General features: G+C 54.9%; 1 protein-coding gene across 4 annotated transcripts in view; it reads left to right on the forward strand.

Moving 5' to 3' along the window:
* CBFA2T3 (CBFA2/RUNX1 partner transcriptional co-repressor 3) overlaps positions 1–25,413 on the forward strand; it is a 93,197-nt gene that overhangs the window by 36,542 nt on the left and 31,242 nt on the right. The window contains exon 1 of one of the 4 annotated variants that reach the window (XM_019654531.1): positions 7–260. The exons of 2 other annotated variants lie outside the window; for them this stretch is intronic. The gene's annotated coding sequence lies outside the window, so the exon portion shown is untranslated. Of the gene's footprint in view, positions 1–6; positions 261–25,413 lie in introns of those variants that run through there. One more of the 4 variants, XM_019654529.1, reaches the window with a different exon arrangement.

A 25,413-nucleotide genomic window follows, 5' to 3' on the forward strand; every position in this document is an offset into this window, starting at 1 on the left:
CCCGGGGCGGTGCTCGCGCTTTGTTCCCGCGCGGGCGGCCGGGCGGGCGGAGCGAGCGGCCGGAGCCGAGCCCGGGAATGGCCCAGGCGACCGCCCCGCGCGCCCCGGCCCCGCCGCGCGCCTGAGCCTGGTGCGGCGGGAGAAGACAGCGCGCGGATCGCCCCCAAGTTACGGAGGCGGGGACCGAGTTCGAAGGAAAAGCCACTTCGGGAGCCAGGTCGCGAGAGTGCGATCGTCTCCGTCCGCCGGACCTCAGGACCGTAAGTGCCCCGTCTGTCCCGCGCGCCGCTGTCGTTCTCACCCCGACTTTGCCCGCGGCTGCCGTCCGGGGGTCTTCTTGTAAGCCTCACCGAGTGCACCGGCCGCCCCCTGCACCCCCTCCCCACTTTGCAAAGTTAGAGCCCAGGGCGGGTGGGGCCAGCCTACTCAGCACCCACCCACTTGGGCTGAATGTACCCCCACCCCAGGTGAGCCAAGAGCTTGACCTGCCCAGACATGTGGTCAAACTTAAGGTGGGAACTGCATTGGAAGGGTGGGGAGTTCCGCAGGCTTCCCTGGGGTGTCTGCGCTTCCCGACAAAGGGCCTGGGCCAAGTGACAGCAGACTGGGGAGGGACCGAGAGAGTGACCCTGGGAGAGATGGAGGTGCCAGTGGCCTGGCTGGAGAGGGGAACCAAAGCTCCCTGGAGCCCCTTCCCCTCTTGTTTTGGTTCTTGGCCCAGCCACCCAGGGGAGTGGTGGTCAGGGGTTCAGCGGTCTTGGGGTGAAGTCTTCTCAGACTCCCCCAGGGGGCCTTACCCCACTCCCCATGCATGTGGAGAGGGGCTTGAAAGACCTTCCCTGGGGTCCTGACATCCCTGGTACCTCCGGTGCAGCCCCGTGGCAGCGATTATGCTCACACCCTTTGGGAACCGTCCATCTGCGTGTAGGGCAGGCTGAGAGCCAGGCTGTGGGAATGGCAGGGAGGGAGGTGTGAGCCGATGTAGAGGGACAGATGGCTGGAAATTCAGCCCTAGACGGGCTTACGTGGAACAGAAGGCAGTGGGGCTGGTGGCAAGCCACACTGTGAGCCACTGGGCTCTGAACACACAGCCCCAGGCTGTCCCTCCTTCTGGCCCCTGGGAACTGTGTGTGCTGGACCCAGCAGCCACAGAGGAGTAGGTAGACCCCTGTAGGTTATGGAGACCCCTGCCTCCCCCTGCAAAAAATAAAGAAACAAACAAAAAAAACCTGTATTCTCTACCATTAGGGCCAAGCTGATGACTTTAGGCCTGTTCCAGAGGCCAGGGAGAAAATTATTTCCTTTGAGAGTAGAGGAAACCTTATGCTCCTGTGTAGGGTGATCTGAATAACTGTCAGGCCCATCTTTGACCCTGCGGCCAGGATACCGCTTCATTATGTCTCAATGGGCGTGTATTTCCTCCCCTAGACCCAGAAACAGGAGGTTCCCAGGGCGGCCACTCAGAGAACAGGGGTTGGCTGGGGACAAAGGGGGGTAGTATTCTGTGTCCTACCTAGCATTGCTCTTGCAAGTTGCTGCAAGGTTTGAGAAACTTCTTGAGGTTGGGACCCCAGGGGGCGAGGTGGGCTGGACCCTGTCAGGCCCAGCCCTCACCTGTCCCAAACGCAAGGCAGCCCCTGGCATCCTTTCTTCAGCAGTGGCAGGGGCAGGGGTAGGAATGTCTCACCCACAGTTCCTGGGCATGGTAGTAGAAAGCTGGCGCTGTGACATGCACTGGAATGGAGCTGTGCGGTTTGCCCTACCCCCACCCTGACCTTCTGTTCTCTGGGTGAGGGAAACCCGAAAATTCAGTTGGGCCCAGGAGGCAGAAGGTTCTGTTCTGTGCAGCCAAGCACCCTGTGCCTAAAGAGCTGCACTGCCTGGGGCTGTGTTGCCAGGCCACTCTTATATGTTGAAAGGGAAAAGGGAAGAAAGAGGACAAGCTTGATCCGTGGGGACAGATGTGGCTTTCTGTGCTCCCCGACAGCTAGACAGATGCAGGGCGGAGGAGAACATCACATCAGGACCAGTTTTCTGGCGAAATCCGGCTTTCTCTGGCGGTGCCTTGATCTATGTGTGATGGGAGGAAGGGACAGTCACGTGTGCGTGGTACCCACAAGCCCAGCCAGTGCTGGTGGGCTGGAGGATTTCGGCAGAATCTCTCCCTCCAGGACCCTTTGGGGCTGCCTCAAGCCACCCACTAGCCCTTTCGGGTCCACAAGCTCTTCCACTGTCACCGGGTTATCCGCATAATTGAGTTACCACCTCCAGGAAATCTCTCTGATTTGGCTCCCCGTATTTTCATTTCTGCATGACTGGAAGAAATTAATTTTCCTTCCTACGCAAGGATCTGGAGACGCCGGAAGGCTGGGTCACTAATCCGCAACAAGATTCAAGCCAGCAGGGCTGCCACCTCTCAGAGGGCCAGCCAGCCCCTGCTCCCCAGGGGTAGCAGGAAGGGTGGGGTCTGGGCGAGGCATTTCCCTGCCGCCTGAAACCATTGTGGGGCTCCTGACTGACCTCCCCTTCCCCTGTGGCTCCATAAGTGGGTTGAGTTTGGGGTCGTCTGATTCATCTTGAGCTTCCCATGGCACCAGGATATCCAGGATGGTGGCTGAATTCAACCGATCTGAATTCTCTCTCCAGTCAGTGTGTGTGTGCGTGTGTGCACACATGTGTGTGTTTAGAATCCAAAACACGGAAGAGGCTCTGTGACCCATCCCCCTGGGGTATGGGGAAGAGGTGCATACAGTAGGTGTTTAATGAGTGGCACTCTCAGGAAGGGAACTGGCGTTCCTGTGGGAGAACTCTGTCCCGTAGTCTCCTGCGCTCATGCTGCCCGCTGTACTCACCTGTGCGTGCGTCTGTCCCCACTGGCAGCCTGAGTGTCAGTGCCTTGTTGAGCAGTTATGATGGGCCAAGCCCCACTCAGCATTCACACTCGCTGTCTGAATCTGCGTGACACCTGTGAGGCTGGTGGAACTTTCCCTGTTTCACAGATGCCCAGAGAGGTGTAGGCCCATCAGGCTCAAGAAGGGAGCCTGGTCTGACTGCCCCCTTCCTTCCCCCACACTGAGTGACAGCGGCCACCTGGCCTCTGGCCCCAGCCCCTTCGCTGGCCTTCCTTTGCCTGAGGCCCTCCTGCCCTCATCTCTGGCCTACATGTCAGCATTCCTCCCACACCTGCAGGGACAGGTGGCTGGCTGCTTGGTGCTGACAGGGGTTAATGCCCCAGATGTCGGAACTCTCACCTGGACTGGCCTCAGGCAAGTGGGGCACAGCTGTAACTGACATCAGGGGCTACCTGGGGTCGGAGGGAGGGAGAACACCTCTGCCCTGCCACGGAGGGTCACAGAGGCCCAAGGCCAGCCCTATCCCTTCTGTGCCCAGTTCTCTTGGGGCTCTGGCCAGCCTCATCCTCTCTCCCGCTACTCCAGGTGGGGGAGGGGGAGAGCTGGGAGGGGATCATTGTTGTTCAAGACCCTCTAGGAGTCACTGGACATTGTCTGGCTACTATAACAGGGCATCCAAACATAGCATAACATTGGTAGGAACCCACATCTGGGCAGCTGGTGTCACCTCCCAGGCTTGGGGGGAAGAGGGTATCCTGAGTTCTGTCACTTGTAAATGCAAGAATATGATCTTGCCATCACTGCACTTACCTCACTGGCCATGGGAAGTGTCTGTCATCCACTGCTCTTTCACTGGGCAGATAGTGAATGAACACCTGTGTTGTGCCAGGCAGGGGGTAGAGGAGTTATAAGGAAGTACCAACAAAAGCGTCCACTGTGCCAGGCTATTCACTGGCATGCTTCCTTTCATTTGACCTCACAATAACCCTGAAGGTGGGCACCTCTGCTGTTCCATTTTCCAGATGGAGATGCTGAGGCCCAGAGAGTTTCACCAGAGGCAGGTGAGCAGGTGCCACACTGCTGCTCCCGTAGCATGGAGGGTGGACAGGCCCCTGGAGCTTTCCCCAAGTTTTGAATCTGGGGGGACAGTATGGGGTCTACAAGCACGTGCTTACTCCGAGTCCCTGCAACTCTGATGTACCTCCGGACCTGGAGCAGCTGCGTCCGAGGGAGGGCCAGGAGGAGGCTGGAAACTCGTGATTGGTGGGTGTCCATCTGGGGTGCGGCCTTTGAGGGCCTGGGCTCACTGGGCACAGTTCACAGGGGTTGACTGAGGCTCTTTTCTGAACTGTGTCACAGCTTCTAGGGGACTGGGTCTCCCGGATCCGGGCCAGGCTGGATGGGCACCATGCTATGTATTCCAAGAAATCAGTCATTGCTGGCTTATTCTGGCTTATTCTGGAAAAATAGTCCTGGTTTTCCCAGGACTATTGGGGACAATGAACCACACCTCCAAATCCTTTCTTTGGGTCATGCCCCCAGATTTTTGAGCAAAACAAGCAGGCCTGAGTCTACTTTTACAGTTCCCCGAGGCTGGGTCCCCCCTTTTCATGGGGCCCGGATAAAGGCTTGTGATGGGCAGGGGCTGCAGGAGAAGGCCCAGCCCCCAAGTGCCTCTGAGGGCCGCCTTTAGCCAAGAACGCTAATGCAAGCAGGGCTCTGCTGTCTGGAAACGAATTCCTGGAGTGGAAGCCGCCCTTGCAGCATCAGTGGAAAGACCCAGGCGGAGACCTGGCGTTTGGGATGGAAACTTATGATGAAAGTGATAAATAATTGGTGCCTGGTTCCCACTTCTGAGTTCACAGCCAGACCTGGGGAGTGGGGTGCAGGGTTGGGCTGGAGCCTCAGACGCGAGAACCAGAACGTGCTTCCCGCCTTGCTGTTTGCAGCACGGTTTCCTGCAGCAATAAAACAGAAGTTAAGACTTCTGCTTTTTGTAATTCGTGGGACCTCACGGTGAGCCAGATGTCACTGGAAGGAAAACAAAGATGCGTAATAAGGAAGATGTCTCTTTGCCGAGGCGCCAGCGCCCCCTCTGCTGCTCAGCCACACACTCTCGGCCGCCTGCGTCTGTCCCTTTCACTGTCCACACACACTGTCAGCCTCCCAGAGAGCGAGGTGCTCAGAGCTTCTCAGGCTGCCCCTGAGGCTGGGAGTGTGGTGAACGTGGCACGAGGAGGTTTTGGAAAGATGCCTGGGCCCTGGGGCATTCTTCTGTTTACTTGGGCAGAGAAAAGTCCACAATGGGGGCAGGGCAGGAGAAGAACGGGTGGGAGACACTTCTGGACCTCCCAGGGCCAGGGCAGGAGGGTTCCTCGTGCCCCGATGGCCCTGAGCAACGTGTGGGACCCACAAGGAAGCCCTCTCCTGGTGGTCCTGACCTGGGAGCCGCCAGAAAAGGAAAGTCCTCCAGCTGCCTTGGGCCCCTCGTACAAGTAGGGAGGAGCGGTGTTGAGAGGCAAGGAAGATCTTCAGGACCAGAGGAGGCCACCACCTCCTGCCCAGCTCGGGGAGCCTCTACCCGGGTCACTGAAGCAGTGCAAACGGGGTGGGCAGCACGCTGGCTTTTCTGAACCCCCCTGGTTGGACTTGAACTCCTGTTCCCCTCCCAGTAGCTATGTGACCATCAGCAAATCACGCACCTTCTCTGTGTCTCCGATTTCAAAAGCAAGATAGTCGTGGGGCTCCTGTCTCTTCAGGTTGTGATGAGGTACGAAAGGTCCATATGTGTCTGGAGTGTGGTTACTGGCCTGTGGACATGGCTGTCACATCTCTCTGGGAGGACACCAAGTGCCATCCTGGGGTTCACTGATGGGTAGGGCATCGGCCGGCTCTGCACTTGAACCCTGTTTCTCCCTCCCAGTCAGCCCTGTGCAGGGGGCTTATTCTCCCTGTGCCTGTGTCCTTCTGCGCAGCCCAAGCCCCCATGCCTGCCAACCCGCCTCCTCACTCATGGGGAGACAGCAGGTTCAGAGCCAAGCTCTGTGTGCTCTGTGCCACCTGGCGACACAAACTCCATTCCCCTCTCATTTCACAGAGGGGAAACTGAGGCTGGAATCATCACGTCCCATAGCTATTTGGTGGTAGAGGTGGGATTTCAACTCAGGAAACCAGTCATATGATGCCAGAGCCTCTGTGTTTCTGCCACACCAGGTCCCCAAACAGATGGTAGGACTTCTCACCAGTCCTTGGGATTCCAAGGCCCCTGCCTCTTGCCAGAGGGTCAGCACCTCCCTCTGGGGACCTTGGCTGGACTGTCACCTGGCCTCAGGAGTCCTTGTGTGTGTGACTGCACAAGTGGGGGGGGTGGTGTAAATGTGAACATACAAGGTGTATGTGTGCAGGTGTGAAAACCAGGCAGAAGAAGGAAGTGTGACTCCACCTGAGTGCCCTGAAACACTCATAGGAGAGGCCATGGCTGATCTAGGTGGCCAGAACTGATAACAGCCAAAGAGTGCATGCCAGGTTCTCATCCCTACCCACTCGTCTGGGTCCAGCTGTGGCACTGTGACAACATGGGGACTTTGTCTAAGTATGACCAGGGCTCAGATGGGGACCAGCACAGAATCAGAACAGATCTGCCCCACCCAGGGCCCCGCACCCTGGAGACTGAAGTTGGTGTCCACTGAGGGGACCAGCCGTGGCCTCAGAGATGGAATTTTATCCCCAGGCTGCCTGACACTACATACCCACGTGAACTGTCCCAGGATACCTGTCACTACACATTGGCTTGGACTGTCTCAGATCATCTGTCACTACATACCTACATGGAATGTCCCAAGATACCTGTCACTACCATCTACATGGACTGTCCCAAGATGCCTGTCACTACAGAGCTACATGGACTGTTCCCAGGATGCCTGTCACTACACATTGACATGGACTGTGTCAGGACGCCTGTCACTACACACCTAATGGGCTGTCCCAGGACACCTGTCACTACACATCAACATGGACTGTCCTAGGTTGTCTGTCACTGCAAATCTACATGCACTGTCTCCAGGACACCTGTCACTATACCTCTAAATGTACTCTCCACGACACCTGTCACTACATACCTACAAAGACTGTCCCAGGTTGTCTGTCACTACACATACACATGGACTGTCCCAGGATACCTGTTACAACACACCTAGATGGACTGTCTCCAGGACACCTGTCACTATACATCTATATGTATTCTCCAGGACACCTGTCACAATACACCTACAAGGACTGTCCTAGGATGCCTGTCACTACACATACACATGGACTGTCCCAGGATACCTGTCACACCTACATGGACTGTCCCATGACATCTGTCACTACACATCTACATTCACTGTCCCAGGATGCCTGTCACTCTACATCTGCGTGGATTAGTTACAGGAGAGCCTAGTTCTGGGGATCAGCCTCCCAAATTCCAAACCAGCCCACATGCTAGCCCCTCGCTTCGGTGTTTTTGTGGCTTCTTGGAGCTTCATTTTCTTTCTGTCCATGTGGAACCTTTCTGTCCACAACTGGAATTTCAACCATCATGGTCGTTACATAACTGGTCAGGGGACCCACCACAGCACCCGGCACAGCCTGGTGGAGGTGACTCGATTTCCCTTTCAGAGTCAAAATCAGAGCTTGTTCTGGCTCTGGGAGCTTCAAGGTTGAGGGGGTAGGTTGGGACAGCTGTGAAGTCCTGGACTTGATCTGTATTAATGTCATGTAGACAGAGGACTTTTATCTGATTTTAATAGAGCCTGAGACCTCCTCCAGGTGCCCCCTGGGCCCCTTTCCCGTGTGGCATTTCTCACATCACAATGGCCTTCAGCCCAATTAGACCTCTTGGTTTAGGAGGTGGTTTGGTCAGACCTTCCCTTAGAGTCCCTCCTGGCCCCCTAAGGGCATACCTACATCTAGGGGGTGTATATTTTGAAGTAGAGATAAGAAGGCCCTCACATTACCAGCCTGCTGGGGCCTGGCCTATCTTCCTCGTTCCCAGTACCACCAGCCCCAGGGCAGTCGCCCTCCCTGCCCACTTGCTCAGTCCCCCAGGTGGAGAAGAGCACAGAGCTTGGGGGAAGGGAGGCTATGACCTTCCTGCAGTAGCGCTGCCCACTGGTCAGGCCCCAGCTGCCAAGGGAGAAGGGTCAGCCTGGCTCCATCACACACCTGTGACCCTCACGCTGAGCTTGAGTTCCCTAATCCTGTGCTGTTAGCAGTGCAAACCGGCTACTGGAGGGAGGGGATGGAGAGGTCGCCACCTGCCTGGCTCAGTCTCCCCACTGCGTTGTTTTTTTTAATTGTGGTAAAATTACACAGAACATAAAATTCACCATCTTAACCACTTTTAAGTGTACAGTTCAGTGGCATTAAGTGCACTCACATTGTACAACCATGACCATAATCATCTCCAGAACTTCTCATCTTCCCAAATTGAAACTCTGTCCCCATTAAGCCCTAACCCCCCATCCCCTTCCCCAGGCCCAGGTGACCACCATTCTACTTCCTGTCTCTGTGACTTTGACTCCTCTAGGGACCTCTTATGAGTAGAATCATGTAGCATTTGTCTTTTGGTGACTGGCTTATTTCATTTAGCATAATGTCCCCAAGGTATGATCATCCCTGTTGTAGCGTGTGTCAGAATGTCCTTCCTCTTTAAGACTGAATGATACTCTTGTATGGAGAGACGACATCCGGTTTATCTCTTCCTCTATCGATAGACATTTGAGTTGCCCCACCCTTTGGCTATTGTGCATAATGCTGCTATAAACATGAATGTACAAATATCTCTTCGAAATCCTGCTTTCATTTCTCTTGGGGACGTACCCAGAAGTGGAATTGCTGGGTCAGGTGATAGTTCTATTTTGAATTTTTTGAGGAACTTCCATACCACCATTTTAAACATTTTCAAGTGTGCAATTCAGTGGCATTGAGCACATTCACAATGTTGCACAGCCATCATCACCATCCCCAAAATTTTCATCACCTCAAAAAGAGACCTCATACCCATTAGTATTCACTTCCCATTCCCCTCCTTCCAGCCCCTGGCAGCCAATAGTCTTCTTTCCATCTCTATAGATTTGTCTATTCTGGACATTTCACATAACTAGAGTCGTACAATATGTGACCTTTTGTGACTGACTTTTTTCACTTAACATGTTTTTGAGGTTTGTCCGTGATGTTGCATGTGTCAGTACCTCCCTCCTTTTTAATGACTGAATAATGTTTGACTGCATGGATAGACACATTTTGTGTATCCATCATCAGTTGATGGACGGCTGGGTTGTTTTGATCCTTTGGTGATTGTGACTAATCTGTTGTGAAAATTCACGTGCAAAGTTTTGTGTGGACATATATTTTTAGTTCTCTTCGGTATATACCTAGGAAAGGGATTGCTGGGTCATGTGGTCACTCTAGGGTTAACGCATTGTCCACTGATTTTCAAGAGATGAATTAAGATGAGCCACCTGCCCTGGTGGCCTGGGCTTCCCTGCATATGTCACCGGGTCTTCCCACAAGTCTGTGAGTGTGGCCACCACCATCCCCTTTCCACAGGTGACAACATCATGGCACGGGGTGGTGAATGAAGTTGCCCAGGGTCACCGGCTGATGGGGACGCCCTCTCCGGGTGCTTGGAGAGGATTGTTTGAACAGCAGCAGCTCGTCTGCCTGCAAGCTGTCACTGTATTTGGTTCCACAAACAGTTACTAAATCTCCCCAGCACCTGTGTCACAACCTTCATGACATGAACAGGATTCTTTCTGCACCTGGTCTCCCAGCTTTTGTCCTTGCCCCCTATGGGGGAGGTAGCTTGGGCTCTCCCCGCATGGTATCCAGGGAGGTCCCCTTCAAAGCCAGTCAGATGCAGCCCCTCGAGGGACAGACCAGATTTTCAGGGTGGCTTTGAGGCCACACAACCCCACTCCACAAATGTTCACTGAAATCCACCTTCCTTGCTGTTTCCCAAACACGTAGGCATGTTCCCACCGCAGGGCCTTTGCACTGGCAGTCCCTCTACCTGCAGTGCTCTGCCCCCAACACCTGCATGGCTCCCACCGACCCTCTATCAGGTCTCGCTCAGGGGCCCACTCTTCAGTCAGTGCCCCACTCCTGCTGTTTTTCTACAGCACCCCCACCCTCCCTGTGCTGTGCCTGTTCTTCTGCACCCACTGCTCATCTCCCTCCTAGAAAGTCAGTTCTGTGAGGGCAGGACTTTTGTCTATGTGTTCCCTGCTGATACCCCCTCCCCCACCCTACCCCCGCCCCCAGAGCCCAGATAAGAAACTGATGCAGGAGGCGCTGGGGAACAGGAACATGTACCACCTGGGGGCCCCCCCACTACATCTCGCAGGCACTGATGCCTAGGGTCCTTAGCTGGTGGGGACGCCCTCGCAGGGTGCTTGGAGAGGCTTGTTTGAACAGCAGTAGCTCGTCTGCCTGCAAGCTGTCGCTGTATTTGATTCCACCAACAGTTATCTCGTCACTGAGTCTGCTTCCCAGCCCTGAGACTTGCCTGCATGAGGCCACAGAGGGAGGCAGCTCGGGGTCAACCTGGGCAGTCTGTCTGCACATCTGACATTGTTCACTCCCAAACAAATGTTTCTTGAGAGCTCGCTGCAGGCCAGTCCTCACTCAGAGGCAGGAGACAGCACATCCCCACACCAAGTGATCCCAGAAACAATCACTAGAACAGGCCCAGGGTGCTCATGAGAAAGTCATCCAGTTCCAACCGCTGTGAAACAACCCACCTCTAGCTCAGTGGCTCATAACAACCGCACCTTGCTCCTGGGTGCTTGGGTCAGGAGTTTGGACAGGGCCTGAAGGGGACACTGTGTCTCTGCCTCGGGATGTCCAGAGCTTTGGCCGGTGGCCTTGGCGGTTCGGCCTACTGGCACAGAAGGCCCGGCTATGCAGGTTGTCCTGGGCCAGTGTTGGTGCCAGGTGTGGCTGGCTGTTGACAGAGCACCTCCACATGGCCCCTCCCTCTGGCTGCCAAGGACAGGGGAGTCCTCACACAATAAGGAGCCCAGGTGGTATGGGTGGAGGGGACCAGAGCCCACCTCCTGCAGGGAGTTGCCCCGAGAAGTATGGAAGGTGTCAGATGTGAAATCAGGACAGGACCCTGGTAGTGTGGCCTCCATCAGCTGATGCAGCTGCTGTCCCTCTGGGCACCCCAGGCTGACCCCACATAAGGCAGAAGGCCCGTGGGGAGATCCCTGGAGAAGGACGGATGGACTTTCTCCTCCCCCAGCCTTTCTGGATACAAGGCAAAATGAAAACACCCAGACCCTGGCCAGGGTGCATGAGATGATTATTTTTCATTTCTCTCCAAATCAGAAGACAATGTAGCTCTCAATGTGCAGCAAAAATTCAGTCCCTCCCTCCTCCTCTGACCACCCCTTCTGGTGGGAGCAGCGGGACAAATGGACCACAATCACTCAGTTTCCATCTATTGTCTTCTTCCTAGACGAGGCTCAAGAGGCTGACTGGGGGTCACTGCTATCCAGCCCATGAGACACTGGCACAGAGCTAGGTGACATTTAACTGAGACATGTCTCCATTAGAATATAACTGATTTGGGTGCGTATTTACTCCTTTCACAGATAACCATTGAGCGCCTGCTGCTCATGGGCGCTGTCCCAGGGTCAAGTAGACAGATCACTGCCCTTAAGGGGCTGCTACTCTGGAGAGAATCAGACCACTGAGGATCACGGGGAGGGTCTCGGAATAGGTGGGAAGTCGCTGTCTGGTCAGGTCAGGCCTCTCTGATAAAGTAAGTGAACTAAGACCTGGAAGAGGTGGCCATCGGTGCACAGCCTCTCTGGCGTAGGTGACAGTAGCGCAGAGGTCCTGAGGCACATTTGAGGACCAACGCAGGGGCCTTGTGGATAGGAAGGGCAGGGAGGTGACAGAAGGCCAGCATGGGAGCCGCGCTGTGGACGCTGAGGGCTTTCTCTAGTCAGAGGTGTTGGCATGAATACTAAGGCATGAAAAGACAGTGTGTTTCCTGAGCCCAGCTTTGCGCTGATTCAGCCGTGAGGTCCTATCATCCTGTGGGGTGTCCCTGACTCCTCACCCTGATGACCACACAGGAGCAGCCAGTTTGTCCCTGAGCAAGAGTCCCACTCAGAGCTGCGCCGTCCCAACCCTGCAGGCCTCCCAGACAGCATCCCAGGCTTGCAGGCCTCATGGGGACGCCAGGTTCATGGACTCCCTCTGTTTATGAGGGCCCCACAGGGCACCTGGGACACTCCCTCTGGTCTGTCTATAGCCCCACGGGTGGCAGGTTCAGTGCTCACCCACATCCTCCCAAAATAAAGGCCTTGGCTGATCTCAGGTCCTCTGTGTTGATATGACATGTGGCAAACCTCTGTGTCAAAACTTTTCCCACAGTTTGACCTGTGACCACCACCAAGCCGAAGGAGGTGGAGGGACAGTTGCTTGTCCCCTGAAACCTGCTCTATGCAGCGAGGGTCCAGAGACGGACATTTTGGAGACTAGGCTGGGCCCTCGGACACTCTGAAGGAGTTTGGTGGTGAGGGAGAGGCTTGTCCAGCTAGATCTCAGAAGAGGAATTCATTATCCTTTTTAGGAGCCAGCATAACCCTGACCCAAGCCGACATCTGCTCTTTGCCTCTTGGGCATCGGGCATGTAACTCCTCTGATCAGACCTCTGGCTCCAGCTTCCGGAAGCTCTGTGCTCTGATTGGTGTATCAGGTCTGAGTTAACTCCCTCACCGCAGCTTGCCACAATGGTAGGTTTGTCCCCATTTCACAGAAGGAGAAAGTGAGTCCTACAAACACTCCTGGAGCACTGACCTCGGCAGTGGCCACTCCGCAGCCAGAGACCCTTCTCCCACCTTGCAGGGGTCCTGCTGGCAGGGGCAGTCCAGGCATGAGGACACTGGAATTGGATAGGGAGCCTTGTCCTTGCGCACTATCCTCCTCAGCCTCTCTCTTAAAAATAGTCATCATGAAAGCTTTCACACTACTCAGGTAGACAGCATGTGCACCCCACGGCCTCGCTGGCAGTTAGTGTCCCCCCACTTCCCAGCCTCAGAAAGCCCATCCTGAGGGGCACACAGGACACGAGGATGCAGTGACCCCGAGAAATTGATGTAGCTCTGGAGCCCCCAGAAAAATGCATGGCCGAATTCTGCCTGTACCCCAGGGGCTCAGGGACATGCCCTGGCCCAACCTGTCAGCGTTCCGAGGGGAGACCCTGCGGCCAGCAGTGTGGCCTCAGGCATGTCTCTACCTTCTCTGAGCCTCGGTTTTCCTTGCTGTCAAAGGGGGAGATGGCCCCCACCAGCCTCCGAGCTTCTCACCCTAGGATGAGAAGAGCAGGAGGAAGGTACCCTCACACCTCTGCAGAAAACCCCTGGAGGACTGTTTCGACTCAGCAGGGCCCCACCCCAGATCTCAAAGTTCGGAGACCGTTTGGTGGAAAAGAGTCAAAACATCCAGAAGGTTCCCGCGCTGAGGAGGGAAGCGTTGGGGCCTGGCTCCTTGCTCATCTCCCCCAAAGCAGCTGCCACCACGGCTGTACCAGCGCCAGGCCCATCTGCCTGCCTGGCACCTTCCCAAGGCTGGGGGGAGGGAGTCTGGGCAGGGCTGGGAGCAGACCCTTTGCCTCTGCGGACATAGCCTGTTATTCCGGGGTCAGGGAAGTGAGGGCTCAAGGGAGTGAGGGCTCGTGGATGAGGCCATGCTGTGTGCCCCCAGGCGGGCGCCTGCCCTCTCTATTCTCCTTGGAATCAGAAGGGGTGGGGGTGGGGGTGGCTTGTGCAGCGTGTGGACACCCTGAGCTCTGGGCTTGACCACAGTGAGCTCTCACTGACTGGTGGCTTCTGTAATCGTTTCTCCCAGGACTGCCCCTCTGTGATAACTGTCCGTCCCATTGCCCAGGTCACCCATGAAGGGGATGGAGATGGTCATTTTGCCACTTTGGAGGGGAAATGTTTAGTGGGGTGAGAGGAGCCCCGCCCTCAGGTTTCCCCGAGGTCAGCCACCCCTGAATTCATTCATTCAGGTGATTTCCTGAGCTGGTTCCTTCACTCGTTCACACAGAGAGGTTAAATCTTTGCTTGAGGTTACTGGAGTTTAAACCCCTGCAATGCAGCCCTCTCCGTGGCAAGGGGTCCCAAGGCCTTGACTCTGGGTCCATCCTCATGAGCCCCTGCCCGGCCCTTCACCCACAGAGTGGGAGTGGTGCTGGACTCGGGGTCCCTGCAGTCCGTTCCCTGTGGCCATCTCCAATTTGAAGTCCCAAACCAGAGAGTCTCTGGACTCCTTCCCACACGGAGGGAGACCTCCCCGCTGTCTGGACCACCCAGGGCTGCAGGACTGTCAGCGGGGTGTCTCTCGCTGAAGGACAGGCCTTGAGGATGGATTCTGCTTCCTGGCTGCTCCTCACAGAGCCTCTTGGGTGTAGATGTGGCTCTGACTTTGGGAGCTGGCTCAGGACTCCTGCTCCAACAGGCCCAGGGCCCCAAAGTGCTGTGGGGGAGTTCCCACCCCTTAATGGCTTCACTGCTATGAGGTTGCTTTGTTGCTGAAATTGGTGAGAAGACCCCAGAGAAATGGCTGCAGCCCTTACAATGACTGGTGGGTGTTGAAAGGAAACATACATTGTAGGTCTAAAAGAGGCTCCCTCCCTGGCAAGGTCTCAGGTTGCAAGTCTCCGAGCTGCATGTCCGGCGGTCCCCCAGTGGCTCAGGAAGCCACCAGGCAACATGCAGGAGTTCAGCCTGGTAGCCTGCCTGGGAAGGGAGGCAGGGGGAGCAGTGGGCAGAGAGAACTGTAAGAAAACCCGGGCATCTTCATGCCCACTCTGTGAGGTAGAGGCCAAGGTCCCCACATTTCACAGACAGAACTCAGGCCCAGCCAGGTAAAGGGGCCCATTCACAGCCCATGGCCGGACAGGGAAGAGACACCTGATTTCAAACCCAAAAGCTGTGCCCACCCCTCACTAGCCTGCAGCCAGCCCTCACCATCTGGGGCTCCTCTTGGTCTCTCCCTCCCCCTTTGCCAAATTGGGGAGACTGGATATTTGGATACAGGTTGGATCCGGGCAGCTACGTGAGCTCAGGTTGGGGCCCCTGCAGAACTGCACTGACTGGGTCAGAGCCCCAGCTCTGCTCTTTCTAGCTATGTACCTTGGGCAGTTACTTAACCTCTCAGTGCCTCAGTTGTCCCACCTATAAAATGGAAGTGTAATGCGTTTTACTTTTTCATCGCTATTATTATGTAATAAAATGACCTCACAGGGCTGTTGGGACGACTAAATGAGATACTATTTTGTTGGCCACTTAGCGCGGGCTGTTCCCCTCTCCTCTTTCCAAAGTTGGGACAGGATTTCAGGCGGAGGCTCACAGCTGGTGTCTAAGAGCTACAGGCAGTCTGTGGAAGGGATTTGCCCCCTAGGGACAGGCGTGGGATGGACTCTGGGATGCATTTGTGTATTGTTTACTCATCCCTCAGAGAAGGCCTCCGGTGCAGACAGCCCCCTGAGCAGACACCCATGGGTAGTAGGATAGGCAGACTGTTCTAGAATACCGTAGGCCTCAGGTTTCTCATCGGTGAAGTGAGGGGTGGACTGGATCCTAATACACCAATACATAAGGTACCTTTTCATTATGTTCATTCTGATGCCTGTGGCAGACATGGCTAATCGATCTCTGCCTGGTCTGATGCCAGTGGTAGACATCACCAATCAATTGTGGCACTCCTTTCCCTTTGAGCCTGCCTAAGACAAGAGCATCCTTCTCCTGGAGTGGTTCTGGTACCCCTGCTTGACTGAACTTGCATGCAAGTGGAAACCTATTAGCCACTCTGGCTGGATGGGCTCCGAGGGCCAGCCAGCTTGACCATCTCAGTATCTATAATTCGTGGAAACCTGGGGGCAAAGATGGGGAGAGTGTCTGACAACCACACGTGTCCATGGGAGGTGGGATGTACTGTCCTGGGCAGAGCAAGGACCAGGAAATGTTCCTGGAAGGAGAGACCTGGGGGAGTGGAGGTGGAGCCCCCACTGCCCAAGGTGTGATTCCCTGGGACCTGTCAGACACACAGACTTGAGGGTCCACCCCACACCCAGCTCCCTGGGAGAGCATTGGCATGTGAGTTTGGCCCACTGTGATATAGATGGTGTATTCACCAGAAGCCCTGGAATTGGAGTCCTGGGTTCAAATGCCACTCTGGCAGGCATAGGTGATATGACCCTGGACGGGTCATTGCCTTCCTCTGTAAGTGGGAATAACGCATCCTTAGTGAGTGTTCATGGGGGAGGCTGCCTGGTTCACTCCGTGAGCATGTGCTGAGCGCCTCCCGAATGCCCTGGGCCTGGCAGAGGAGGGTGTGTCATTATAAACTAAGCCCAATGAAGGCTGAGGAGGAGGACAAGCCAAATGAAACACTGGTGGGACGGGGCGGTGAGGGTGCTCCCTAAGAGGCCTCCAGCCATGCACAACACTGGGAGTGCTCATCAGGTGTTCAGTGATCAGAGGTGCCCTGTAGGGGTGCTCTGATATCCCTCCCCTAAGGTACGCCTTTCTGGACAAGATCCAGGCCTCCAACCCTCTGGCCACCTCTCTCCCAACAAAATGTGGCCGGGACATGAGTGTGGCGCCCTTAAGGCCACTCCTTCCTCTCCAGGGACAACAGGGCCTAAAGGTGGAGGCTTGGGGCTAGAGTTGCAGGAAGGGGGATGGGGCAGAAAGGGCATGCAGAAGGGGGGCTCCACCCTCCCTGGTGTGAGCCAGGAACCCCCTCCCCACTGGTCCCCCACCCAGGGAGACCCTGTGAGGAGGTGCCCACTCAGCAGTCCTGATTGGGGAATCCCGGCTGGCACCGTGCCACCACCTCCCTGCCACCCTCATCCTCCAGGAGCCAGACACATTCAGGATCCTTGCCAAGCGGGGGGAGGGATGGCACTCAGCTTCCCTACTCCAGCCATCCTTTCTGCTGCCTGCGTGTAATTAACAGAGTAATTAAAAACAGGATGAGTTAATTGGTATTCATTTATGTGGCAGATGTTTTTAATTGAGGCAGGAAACAATTTACCTGTTTACATAAACAATGGCAAAGGCAGGCTTGTAAAACACGTTTTTTTAATATTTTCCTCCCCCTTCTGAAAAAGAAGAATTGAAATCACTTGGTCTCCCCTGCGCCTTGCCTAGTGTGGGAGCTGAGCAGGCCCGCCCGCCTGGGGGGAGGCCCGGCTGAGGGAGGTGCGGGAGGTTCAGGCCAAGAGGAAACATCTGTTTAAAAGCTTTTCTTCCAGAGGAGGCTGTTTTCCTTAAATTCAGAGAAAGGAGATGTTGTTCCCAGGTTGTGTGGTTGCCAGCAGGGCTGGGAAAGGGCAGAGGACCCTGTCCTGCCAACTTTGGTGCCCCTCTAGGTGGGGAGGAGGAAGGCTTCCCTTTTCCACCTGCATTTTTGGTGGCTCGGTGTTGCACGGTGGGGCCACACCTACAGATAGTGACCATGTTCCTCTATCACACACACGGCCACCTTCTCATGGTGACCACAATGCACAGTGTGGACCTAGAACATCCATCATCAGACACTATCAGTGCTGGGTCAGAGCTTCTCAGTGACCAAGGAGATGCATTGTGTGTCCGGCGTGTGCTGGGCATGAACAGCGGGCCTGAGACCCCACCTGTGCTCGCAGGATCTAACCCTTTTGCCACATGGGTGCAGGAGTAGGACAGATGAGCCCGTCTGCAGGGAATGCTCAGTGGAGGGCCTTTGAGGAAGCAAGTGCTCAGAGAGCTGCCTGTTTAGAGATTGGCATTAGTTTAGCCCTTGCTGTATGCCTGGCTGCAGCAGCAAGCTTTGTGTGTGTGCGGTGCTGCTTTGATTCTCCTGTTAATACTTGAGGGAGGAGATTTATCTCCGTTGTACAGGGGAGGACACTGCGACTTGAAGACTGAGCTCGGCCTCCAGGTCATGAGTGTCAAGTGGAAAAAAGCCTGATATCAGTGTCTGACTTGTAGGCACCTGTGTTTGCCTTTTCTTAAAGAGTAAACATGAACAGGATTGTATTTACACAAAAGTGTCTGGAAGGATCCACGAGAACTGTCAACAGAGGTGACTTTGGGGCGGGGGGGTTAGAGGAGTGGGGGCCCTTTTCCTTGCTCTCGTCTTTTTCTTTGCTGGAGGAGCGATGACAGTTCCTGTCGGGGCCAGGCTGCCAGGTTCTCCATGGGCATGTTGCTGACTTCTCTGAAAACAGGAAAAATAATGGGGTTCATGTGACCATGTGAGAGGTGATACAGATGAAAAGCTTGGCCCGAGGTATGCAGCAAATGCACAAAAGCTCTGCACAAAAAACGGGGGATGTGTGGTGCCCCTGAGGCTCTTGGTACCCCCTGCAATGGGGGAGTCTGGGCCATGCCCTTTGGGTGAAGTACAATTGGAATTTCTGGGACATCTCAATGGTTCTTTGGGCAAAAATATGGAATATTCTGGAATCCATTAGAGAGCAGGGCCCTGGGAAGACAGTGCCTCAGAGCTCTGAGCTTGGAATGCCCAGAGAGTTCTGTCAGCAGCCGCTCTGAGGCGGGGGCCCAGTTCCCTCCCCGCTGGAGGTGGTGTGAGGCCACCCTGACTCCAGGCCTCTCTCGTGCTGCTGGGGTTAAATCATAAAATCAACTGCAGCCATGGATATCTGAGGAGGTGAGCAGCACGCTGGGGCCAGCAATGTCCTTGGGAACTCAAGCCCTGGGCTAGTGCTATGCGACTTCGGTGAGCCTCTCTGAACATCTGGAAAGCAACGACGGTAATGGCTTTGACATCAATAATGACTTAGCTGACAAGCCCCCAGCGTGGGGCCGGCCCCTGGAGGGCCTGCCCTCTGGCCTTTACCCATTCTCTGCAAGAGGAAAAGTGAGCTTTTCTAGAGGCCCCCCAGCGTCGCCCATGATGGCAGAGGCAGGAGGACCACCGTGTGATGCCAGGGGCAGAGGGCCTCGGGCCCTCGCAGTGGTGGGCCCTTCTTGTGGACTTGGTTTCATCCTTAGGTGTGCAGGGTCAAGGAAGGCCCTGGCTGGGGTCTTCGATGTCCAGGAACTGAGAGGACACAGGGGCAGTCGGGTGTGTGTGTGCCTCTGAGTGAGGGCGACAGAGAGCCCCAGGCCTGCTGTCTTCCAGGTCCTGCTCCCGGCAGGCGGGCATCAAGGTGGCCGACTCTCACCACAGCCCTGTCACACCAGCTCGAGGTGATGTCATCCTTGTGACAGTAGGGAGGTCAAAGGCTAGGGACGACCCCAGGAGCAAAGCCAGCCTAAACCACTGCCTCGTGTCCCTGCCTCTCCCAGGAGGTTATTTCTAAAATCCCATTTCAGCCACTCCTATTTGAGGGTTTGTGTGTGTACATCATACATAACATGGGGTCCCTCAGGCCCTGTCAGCAGAGGGATTGTGTCCCCACCCCTCCGGGGAGGACATATGGCTCAGAGAAGGCGCTGCGTCCTGGATGCCACAACCCTTCATCCACGTTTGTGCCTTGTATGTACGTGTCACAGGTGAACTTGGTCCACACAGGTCATGTAGACAAGGGTGGCCGTTCTGTGGCTGGGGGTTGGCCGGAGAATCTTCCGGCACTTGCAGGATAAACCGCCAGCCCCTAATTATTATTTAGCATTCATATGAGCAGCATTATTATTTTAAATTTTGGCAGCATTCCTCTGGAGAGTTCAAGGTGATATGCAGCCAATTTGCACGTTTTTAAACAATGAAAACACTTTGGGAATCAGTTAAGCCTTCGGTGGCGCCTCCTTGCCGGCAGAGGAACATCCTCACGGCTTGGCCTGGCTTTCCAGACCCTCCACAGACTGACCGGACCTTCCATTCAGCCTTCCTGCCCACGACCCACCTTCATCTGCAGGCGGAACTTGATACTTCTTGTTTGTTTCTGAGTCCCAATTGCCATGCCTTTGGCTGCGCCATGCCCTGGGCCAGGGACGCCCTTCCTCTCTACCTTCCTGTAGGTGTGCGAATTCTGCAGCCTTCAGGACACAGCTGCAACATCACCTCTTCTTGGAAGCTTCTCTGACATTCTATCCCCCAGCCCAGGCTGTGCCTGCGGCCGTCTGTAGGGCTTCCCACTTGATCTCAGCTCTGAGCTCAGAGGACAGGCCCAGGCTCACTGACACCCATGGCCCCATGAGTTTCTTGGATTTCATCAATTCCTTTTTTTTTTTTTTTTAATAACTCTACTAATGATCCGCTTATTAACTTATGTGACAGTTTGTAATTACCGGTTACTTATTGTTACTATCTGCTTCTTGCGGGTGGGGGAGGAGGGGTGCAACAGTGCAGTTTAAAATAAATCAAGGTCATGGTTTAAAAGGGAGGGTCTGAATACAGAAGGGAATGCAGAGCGAAGGAAGTCCTGCCCCCTTTCTCCCCAGGGGCAGTTTCTGTTTCCATATAGAGATACTGTGTACATATCAGATCATATTTTAAATATCCCAGAGGTGTTTTGCAGACTTTTTTGGGGTCACACACCCCCCTTCCTATAGGACACATATCTCTCTTTCTCTCTCCCCCCTCCCCCACCGCCCTGGGCTCTGTCACAGCTCATCATGAGCTGGGGTGGGAGGCTGGCAGGGGACAAGCCCTCCCATTGGACTCTTGTGTTCAGATCTCAACATAGGTGTCCTTTACTCCAGGAGGCCTTTGCTGACTCCCCCCAGCCAGGGAGGCACCCTCCTGGAGTGCCCTGCCCCCAACTCACACATCCTAGCTGGGAGTGTGTGTGTGTGAGCAAAGCAGTTGTGGAGTGTTCCCTTAACAGGTACTCACTTAATCCTCACAACATTGCCCCCAGTGTACAGATAAGGAAACCGAGGCTCAGAGAAACAAGGAAGCTTGTCCACAGTCACCCAAGAGATGAGGCCAGGAGCTAAGCTTGAGCCTGCCTGATCCCAAAGTAGGCTTTTCTCACTACTGCATGACTGTATAGTGGCCTGTGTCTCTACCTCTCCCCCCGCTCACCACCACCACCACCACCACCACCGTGAGTGTCTGGGGAGGGACTCATCTCCATTACACTTAGGTCACAGTACCATCCATCTACTCACCCACACATTTACTCATCTATCCATCCACCCATCCATCCACCAACCATCCATCCATCCATCCATCCATCCATTCACCTACCCATCCACCCATTCCTCCACCCATTTACTCATCCATTCACCCACCTATCCATCCACCCATGCATTCATCCATCCATCCATCCACCCAACATCTATCCATCTATCCACGATTCCATCCATCACCCACCCATCCATCCACTACCCGTCCGTCCACCTCCTGCTAACCCATCCATCTCTCTCTATATATACCCACACTCCCTGGTGCCCACCCACCCAGGCAGCCACACCACCACATTGATTGTCACAGCCCATTCACACTCAACTAGGCGCACCAGCCTGCAGATGGGCCACTTCCCCTTGGTGGCAGGCAGCTGTGCATGGAAGGATAGGAAGGGACCCCCAGAGTGCCAGGACCAGTGCTGGGAGAGGAGGGCGCCCCTTACTTTTGTTGCCCTTCCCCCAGCCTGGCAGCCCCCTTCCTCAGCAGCAGGAGCCCAGATGTCGGGGCGCCTCCCCCTCAGCTCTCAGCCCCAGCAGCTGGGTGAAGAATGTGCTTCCTTTGTGTGGCGGCTACAGGGTGAGCAGGCCTGACATCTGGATCGTGTTTGCTGCCCTTTGGAGAGCAGGGAAGGTTTTCATTCCAGAGCTTTGAGCTCTCCACCCTCCCCCGCCTTTTAACTCTTTGCTCAATGCCAGGATGCTGTAGAAGACCAGACTCCAGAACCATCCGCAGGGCTTGGGTCTGAGCGGTTGAGGCCTCTGTGGTTAGTTGGAGCCCTGGGCTCCACGGCCCAGCCAAAACCCCAGACTCTTCTTGAAGACACAAGCAAGAACTTAATGGCTCTGACCTGCTTTCTAACCGGGAACCTCAGTCATAGTTGGTTTCTGGTCGTTTTTTCTGTGCATCTGTTTACTGACAAGATGGAATGACATGCTTTTGTCACCTCTTTTGATTCTCACTCACGGGAGACTTTTTCATAGCATTACATAGTAGTCCATCGATCATAGTATCCTTTTTGCTAGGAAGTGGGTATTTGAAATACAACCCACGGAAAAGCGTACAACTTGAATTTTCACAAAGTGTACCAGATAACAAACGTTACCTGCCCTGCCCCCAGGCTCTGCGCCCCTAGTCCTGCCCTGTCAGGGGACCCCCCATCCTGACTCTGACACCATAGGCCAATTTGCCTGTTTCTAACTTCATATAAACGGAAGCACATGGCATGTGCTCTTTGGGGCCTGGTGTCATCCACGCAGCTGCCTGTTTGCGAGATGCATCCGTGTCGGTGCACATGGTTGTATCTGTCCTTTCTCTTTGCTGTACCATATTCTGCCCTGTGGATCTGCCATGACTTGCACCCCTTTGACTCTTGATGGGCATTTGGATGGCTTCCCTTTGGGCCTCTGTGACAAAGTGGCTGATGAACACTCTTGTTCCTTGCCGCTGATGCACATGTTTGCACATCTGTTGGTTCTGTGCCTAGGAGTGAAATTGCTGCGCCGTAGGGTGTGTGATGGTTCAGACTAGTAGATACTGAAAAACAGTTTCCAAAGTGAATGTATCTACCGTGCGATTTTTAAGGCTGCGTAGTATTGCATTGACCACGGAGTTTATTTAACCGATCCTCTATTGGAGTCATCTTAGTTGCTCCCTGTTTGTTGCTCTCATGAACAATGCTGGGATGAACATCCTTGTAGGTAACTGTTGGCAGGCACCCTGATGATGTCCTTTGAACACATGAATGTGTCCTTTGAACACATTCCCTAGGGTGGACTTGCTTATCCAAGCTGAGCAGCCACCACAGGAGGAGTGGGAGCAAAGAGGCAGCAGGCCCTGATTCAATCAGTTTGCCACCTGTAAGATCAAACTGGTTGGTATCTAAGGTGTCTTCCAGCTCCAATATGCAGTTCTAACTACAAAAATGGATCAGTTAGCTTCTGCTGTGTAACAAACTACCCCAAAACTGAGTGGCTTAAAACAACCGCCACGATCTGGCTCATAGTTCTTTAGGCTGGCCCATCTCGGTAGTTCTGGTCCCCGGCTGGGCTTGCTCTTGGGTCTGTGGTCAGCCGTGGGTTCATGGTCAGCAGCTCTGATGATTATGATTGACCACCCCCACAGATAACTGGGACTTAGCTGGGACAGCTGGGCCAGTTGCCCCACCTGTGTCTCACCTCCAAGCAGACTGGGTCAAGGAGGGAACAAGTGGCGCTGATGGCTTCTGTGTCCAGGCTCACCGTTGGCTGATAATCACTTCCACCGCATCACGTTGGCCAGAGCAGGCACCAGGGCCAGCCCAGGTCCAAGGGTGGGAAAGCAGTTCCTCCTCTGGATGGGAAGAGCTGCAGTCACATTGCAAGGGCATGGGGTCAGGAAGCGCAAAGAATTGAGGCCATTCTGCGATGCATCCACCTCTTAGTAGCCGTAAACAAACTTCGTCGCTGTGGGATGGGCTCTAACAACTCCTTGGTCCTCAGACACACCACGAAGGGGTTGTCCTTCCCACTGACGCACAGGGGAGCTGCTTGCTGGGGCCCCTGGCAGGGGCGCAGGTCCTGACCCAAGCCTAGCCCTGGCTGTCCCCTACCGCAGCAAGCCAAGTTCTCGAATATGCACAGACCGAGTCCAGGGCAGCAGAGGCCAGGTGGGATGCCCACTCTTTCTCAGAGGTCAGCCTGCAAACCTACTAAATGTCAGGCACTGTCTGGGGACAGTGCAAGGAAAGGCAAGATCATGTCATCCAGGAGACAGGCCGTGGACACAAGGACCAACAGAGTCGATGGTTGCTGGTGCTGACGGGTGCCCCAAAGAAGATAACGTTGGCTGACATAGCGGGAAGCGCCGGGCTGGGGGCAGTTTTGACTTGGGTAGGTAGGGAAGGCTGCTCTGAGAAGGGACACGTGAGCCCAAACCTGAATAATGGGGAGACAGCCTTGGGAAGATGTGGGGGAAGTGTTCCAGCAGGTCCAGGGGCTCCGTGCAGGACAACAGGGAGTGCTGAATGGGAAGGACTGAAAGGCACAGAAAGCACAGGAGGCGTGGAAGAGGTACTCAGTCCATCTGCCACCCGTCAGGCAGTTTTGCCCCATCTTCCCAGCTTCTTTGACGAGCCCCAGGCTCGTTTATCGGTGTAACATGGGCTGTGCTTTTCCAGGGCAGAAGGAGTGGGTGGACCCAGCCAGCAGGGAGTTCTGATGAGATTGTGTCTGATCCAGTTTTGTATCATCCTGGTGATGGAAGGGACCTTCCTACCCAGGCACACCGGCTCCCTTCACCACTGACAGAATGTCACGAGCCCCTGCTCGTTGTCGCAGGGCAGCCCGACCACTGCAAAGTGTCCCCCCTGTATCAGTGAGGGAGGCTTCACGGTGCCCCTGGGACATTCTCTTGTGGACCCCCTCACCCTTGGACAGAGGCTCACTGATACCCCTCTGGGTGGGCTCTGAACACATCCACAGTGAGAGACAAGCTCTGCCACTGACCAGTTGGAGACATCAATTTTAGAGCTGGACACACATGGGATCTGCATGACAGCCATGTGACCAGGGCAAGTGATGTCACCGGTCTGTGCCTCAGTTTCCCCATCTGTCGCCCAGGGCCCTAACATCTCACAGCCTTGTCAGGAGAGTCAAATGAGAGAGGGGTTTCAGAGCCCAGATGCAGAAACAGTTCTCAGCAAAAGAGAGCCTATTCTATTTAAAACCAAAGTTGTGCAGCCATACCGAGGACAGACCCTTCCTTCTAGGACCCTGCGGCAGGGTCCCCTCTCTGCCCCATGCATGCTGTATGCTTTCTGCAGATTAGTGAGTTTCACCCGTCCTTGACTCTTTGGGGTGGGGTGGGTGAGTGTCTGTTCTCATCCCCATTTCACAGGTCAGAAAACTGAGGCCCAGAATAGAAAAGCCTCTGACATTTCCGCCGAGAGACAAATGGCCAAAGCCACGCGGGCTTCCAGCTCACAAAGCCCTCCTGGGTTCCTTGTCTAAAATCACACCCACCCCGAGAAGCGGGCGTTAACGGGCCCCGTTTTACCGATGGGTAAACCATGGCTCAGAGGCAAACTGGGGTAATGTCCCTGAATTCACAGTTAGTCGGTTGCAAAGCAGGATTGGAACCCAGGTTTCCCGATTCCCTACCCAGCGCTATTGCCATGTCTACCTGCGACCTTCACAGTCGGCACCTACAGGCCTAGGGGGCAGGGTCCCTGGGGGCAGGCAGCCAGGAGTGACTCAGTGCTGTGCTGTAGGAAGGGCTATGGCAGGCAGAGGAACAGCCCACCCGGGTCAGGCCCCAAGGACCGGGAAAGGCTGGGCGGGAGGCCCGCCTGGACCAATGGAAGGGAAAATACTAATCCTTGTGTTTTTACATTATTACTTATTCATCGGACGGCAGAGGCCTTAATAGAAACCAGATGTGGGAA

This window comes from Hipposideros armiger, unplaced genomic scaffold (genome assembly GCF_001890085.2).
Source record: "Hipposideros armiger isolate ML-2016 unplaced genomic scaffold, ASM189008v1 scaffold_224, whole genome shotgun sequence".
Taxonomy (NCBI): Eukaryota; Metazoa; Chordata; class Mammalia; order Chiroptera; family Hipposideridae; genus Hipposideros; species Hipposideros armiger.